Source organism: Nicotiana tabacum, chromosome 3, assembly GCF_000715075.1.
Source record: "Nicotiana tabacum cultivar K326 chromosome 3, ASM71507v2, whole genome shotgun sequence".
NCBI classification, from domain to species: Eukaryota; Viridiplantae; Streptophyta; class Magnoliopsida; order Solanales; family Solanaceae; genus Nicotiana; species Nicotiana tabacum.
In genome coordinates, this window is record NC_134082.1 from 14,618,409 (window position 1) to 14,623,955 (window position 5,547).

The 5,547-nt window shown below is 40.7% G+C and overlaps 1 pseudogene; it reads left to right on the forward strand.

The window, feature by feature from the left end:
• LOC107832218 (eukaryotic translation initiation factor 3 subunit C-like) lies at positions 1-4,479 on the forward strand (annotated as a pseudogene).
• Positions 4,480-5,547: the final 1,068 nt, after the last annotated feature.

The following is a 5,547-nucleotide window of genomic DNA, read 5'->3' on the forward strand; positions in this document are numbered from 1 at the left end:
CAAAAGACGAGTCGGACCAACCCTTATCATTCTCTAGGGTTTTTACTGTAAAATTCCATTCCCCCTTCTCCTCTTTCTTCGTTAGCTTTCTAAGTAAACCACAGTTCCAGCTTACAGGTTCGAATCTTTTCTTCTTCAAAATTGGTGTTTGTAAAACCGCTGAAGAGGCAAATTTATTTGTTGATTTATTCTCAATCTGATATTTTTATTTTTTATTTTGAGTAATTCCAGGTCATTCTATCTCCGTTTCTCGAAGAAACTTTTTGAAGAAGTATGGCGTCCCGTTTTTGGACTCAAGTAAATGAATTTTTCACCTCAATTAATGATTTAGTTTTTTTCTTTATGTGTTTGGATGAATAAAATAATCTATTCACCAATTTACAGTGGTAAAGATTTAATTTTTTATTAATTTATAAGATCTCTAGTGATAGATAATCCTACATTATTGAATATTGGAATGAATCAGATCTAAATAGAGCTAAATGGATAGTGATGATTCATATAGCCAACCCCAGATAGCTTTTGATTGAGGCATAGTATATTGTTATGTCATTGTACTTGCATCTGGATGTTTTGAATTGCAATTTCATAATCAAATTTTTCAAAATTTAAGTGACCTTTGGATACAAATCACGAGAATGTGTATTTGTTCACACTTTTCACCAGCTATTCTGCTGAAGAGCAATTTACTTGTTTGTGTAAACAGTAAGATGTGAAATATAATCTTAAACTGTTAAGAAGGAATTGCTTAGTGAGCCTAGAAAATTAAGGTGCTGTGAGTGACTGATTTGTTTTTGTATATGGCAGTCTGTTGGGCATGGCTCATTATGCATAACCTATAAGGGTTTAGGGAAGGTGTTATTTAATTCATTCTTACTACGGTATTTGCAGGGCGATAGTGAAACGGAGGACGAAGAGGAGAGTGATTACGAGCAGGAGGATGATGAAGGGGACGGCTGAGACTACCGCTGCAGCGGCTGGGTCAAGATACCTTGCAGCTGGTGACAGCGACAGTGATGAGTCAGATGGACAGAAGCGAGTTGTCCGGTCAGCTAAGGATAAGCGCTTTGAGGAATTGTCTGCTACCGTTGATCAGATGAAGAATGCTATGAAGATTAATGACTGGGTCAGCTTGCAGGAGAGCTTTGATAAGATCAATAAGCAGCTGGAGAAGGTCATGCGCATTACAGAATCGGTTAAAGCACCAAATCTCTATATCAAAGCTCTAGTGATGCTGGAGGATTTCTTGAGTCAGGCCTTGGCCAATAAGGAGGCAAAGAAGAAGATGAGTAGTAGTAATGCTAAAGCCTTGAATTCGATGAAACAGAAACTGAAAAAGAATAACAAGCAGTATGAGGAGTTGATTAACAAGTACAGGGAAAATCCTCCCGAGAGTGAGGATGAGGCTGGTGATGATGAAGAGTCAGAAGAGGAAGAAGAGGATGATGAAGAGGAGTTTGAGGAGGACCCAACAAAGATTGCAGCTGCGTCTGATGAGGAAGATGACGAAGATGAAAGTCGGGATGAGACAGCGGAAAGCGGTACTGGGTGGGAGAAGATGCTGAGCAAGAAAGAAAAACTTTTGGATAAACAGTTCAAGGATCCAAGTCAAATCACGTGGGAGACAGTCAACAAGAAGTTCAAGGAAATTGTTGCCGCTAGGGGTAGAAAGGGGACTGGAAAGATTGAATTGGTTGAACAGCTCACCTTCTTGACCAAGGTGGCCAAGACTCCAGCACAAAAGCTTGAAATTCTGTTTAGTGTTGTGTCTGCCCAGTTTGACGTTAATCCAAGTCTCAGTGGACACATGCCTATAAATGTGTGGAAAAAGTGCGTGCAGAATATGCTTACCATCCTCGATGTTTTGACCCAATACCCAAACATTGTGGTTGATGACATGGTGGAACCAGATGAAAATGAGACCCAGAAAGGAGCAGACCACTCGGGGACGATAAGGATCTGGGGAAACTTGGTTGCCTTTGTTGAAAGGATAGATGTAGAGTTTTTCAAGAGCTTGCAGGTAATTGATCCACATACCCGTGAGTATGTTGAGAGGCTGAGGGATGAGCCGTTATTTTTGGTTCTTGCTCAAAATGTCCAACATTATTTAGAACGGGCAGGAGACTACAAGGGTGCTGCGAAAGTGGCTCTCAAACAGGTTGAATTCATTTATTATAAACCACAAGGAGTGTATGATGCTATGAGGAAGTTGGCTGAGCTTACGGAAGGAGAAGGTGAGGCAGAGTCTATAGAAGAAAACAAAGTGGTTGAGGAGAGTAGAGGTCCAACTGCATTTGTTGCAACTCCAGAGCTTGTGCCCAGGAAACCTGCTTTTGAAGAGAACAGCAGGACATTGATGGACAGTCTCGTTTCTCTCATATATAAATATGGGGATGAACGCACCAAGGCCCGTGCAATGCTCTGTGATATATACCACCATGCTATCTTGGATGAGTTTTCAACATCCCGTGACTTGTTATTGATGAGTCACTTGCAAGATAATATCCAGCACATGGACATTTCAACTCAGATACTTTTCAACAGAGCCATGGCTCAGCTCGGTCTCTGTGCATTCAGGGCGGCACTTGTTGCTGAAGCACATGGCTGCTTGGCTGAACTCTATTCTGCCGGCAGGGTGAAGGAGTTACTCGCGCAAGGTGTCTCCCAAAGTCGTTATCATGAGAAGACCCCAGAACAGGTTTCTTTGCTGAAAAATTTCATTCTTTTTCTTTTATGGAAGAAATTTATTCTTATTACGTGCCCTTATGTTCCTCCATTGTTATGTTTTGGGCTTAGCTGCTTTATTCTACTTCATAATTGTGGTAACTAGTATGTTTCAGAGTGTTTGTGTGGCGCAGCTCAACAAGAAAGTGGGTTCCAGTTGAAACTCGAAAAGAAAAATCAGTTTATTTGTTGGTTTACTTAATGAGTTAAGTGGGTATCTAAAAGTTTCCCTCATGGTTTTCATAACTAGCAGAACTTGTTCTTTTGGAGAATGCTCGGGAGTAAATCAGTGATAGTAAAATTTAAAGAACTTCATAGAACTTTAAATTAATTCCATCAGTTTTAGCAGTGTATAAAGTTGATTTCCAAAGTAGGGACTAACCACTTGATTGAACATGTACACATGGACAATTAATTAGCCAAATTCGTCCGAACAAATTCATAGTAACTGAAATAATCATATATTTTATATCGGATTGCACCTTCTACTGACTCATTTATCAGAGTAGTTTTTTTTTTTTGTGAAATTTCATCATTATGATTCTTACCAAAGCTTCTAAACTATGCATGTTGGACACTTTTAGGAGCGGATGGAGAGGAGGCGTCAGATGCCATATCATATGCATATAAATCTTGAGCTTCTTGAGGCCGTCCATCTGACATGTGCAATGCTTCTTGAAGTGCCAAACATGGCAGCTAATAGCCATGACATGAAGCGCAGGGTTATTAGCAAGACATTCCGGAGATTGCTTGAAGTAAGTGAGAGGCAAACTTTTACCGGCCCACCTGAAAATGTGAGGGACCATGTAATGGCAGCGACAAGGGCCCTCAAGCAAGGAAACTTTGAAAAGGCTTTTGATGTTATCAACTCCCTTGACGTGTGGAGGCTGCTTCGCAACAAGGATAGTGTTCTTAAGATGCTTAGGGGCAAAATAAAGGAAGAGGCACTGAGGACCTATCTTTTCACATATTCTTCTTCTTATAATTCTGTGAATTTGGATCAGCTTGCAGGGATGTTTGACCTTTCAGATTCACAGATCCATAGCATCGTGAGCAAAATGATGATTTCTGAGGAGCTTCATGCAAGCTGGGATCAACCATCCCGATGCATGGTCTTTCACGATGTTGAGCATACAAGACTGCAGGCTTTGGCATTCCAGTTGACGGAAAAGCTGTCAGTATTAGCAGAAAGTAATGAAAGAGCAACAGAATCGAGGATAGGTGGTGGTGGATTGGAGGGCATTCCCCTGAAGCGCAGGGACGGCCAAGATTATGCTTCTGCAGCTGCTGGTGCTGGTAAGTGGCAGGACTTCTCCTTCTCACAAGGCAGACAAGGTGGCGGTGGTGGCCGAACAGGATATGTCGGTGGTAGATCAGCTTCTGGGCAAGCATCGAGGGACCGTACTAATCAGGCGCGGGGGACTTACAGTGGTCAAGGCTCAAGATATCAGAGTGGTGGAGGTGCGAGGGGAAGTCAGATGGATGGATCAGGTCGCATGGTTAATCTTAACAGGGGGGTCCGCGCTTAGAGAGCTGTGCACAAAGTTTTGCATAAGAGAGAATCACAGAGCACTTTGAGGTCCTGGTTGTAGTAAATTTATAGCTTTCTTTGTTTCATAACCCAACGTTTCATTGTGTTACATTGTTTTCAGCGACTTTATAGCATCCTTTGGCAATGCTTTACTGCTTCTCTCACTTAATGACATTCATTATGTTGGGTACGTTCCTTTTTAATGTAATCTGCATTGATTATTAGCTGGTGGTACGTACAACCTAGAATTTTGTCACCTTCAAAGTTGTTTCTTCTTTTATTCTTCGCTAGATAATGCACAATAGTAATTGGGAGATTAGGTGTATCACTACAAGTATCATTAGCAGCAGGCATGGAAAAAGTTGTTTTTTCAGGAAGTAATCAGAGGCTGAAAACCGTAATTCCCTGTGTAAGAGTGGTGCAGTTTAGGCCATAATTTCATGAGTGTAATAAAGCAAATTCAAAACTGATTGTGCCAAAGGACAATATGACTATGTACAGTAGTTTAGAATATCTCTTATGAATATCTATTGAAATTGCCCTTGAACTATTTAAAATTAAGCAATATTGATCTATTAAACTTTTTGTCTAATGTTACTCCCGTCGCTAGGAATGTCTCACTTTTGGCCTTGAACTCCAAATGAGAGTAACTTTAAACGTCATAGTCAAAAGTTTAGAGGTAAATTTAGATCTTTTTTCTCAAAGAATTAGACACATTGAAGGAGAGAATTGAAGTCCAAAGCTATAGATGAAGAGAAAAAACTGTTGTCGCAAACAGGTCTACCAAAGCTTTGCTTTACAACAACAACAATAACGACCCAGTATAATCCCACAAGTGAGGTCTGAGGAGGGTAATATGTACGCAGACCTTACCCCTACCCCGAAAGGTAGAGAGGCTGTTTCCAGGAGACCCTCGGCTAAAAAAAAGCAACAGGAGACGAGGATGTGTATTTATCTCTAAACCTTAAGACAATGGTTGGAGTAGTTGATACGAATCTAAGTACGTAATTGAAGAAATTAAAGATAAGATAGAAATTGTGTCACGCCCCGACCTCAGGAAGCGCGACCGGCGCTCAACCGAGATACCCCGATCGAGCAAGCCTGCACAATACCATCTACCCAACTCACCCATGAATAAAGAGAAGGCTACATATTCATTAATTAGACGGTAAGAGGTCATGTGAATAGCACCGGTTCATTTTCATTAGTTACGTCATTAACAAGTCTCCAAATTAGTACATTATACATTCATAGTTGAAGTAGTACCTATGATACAATTACAACACTTTCAG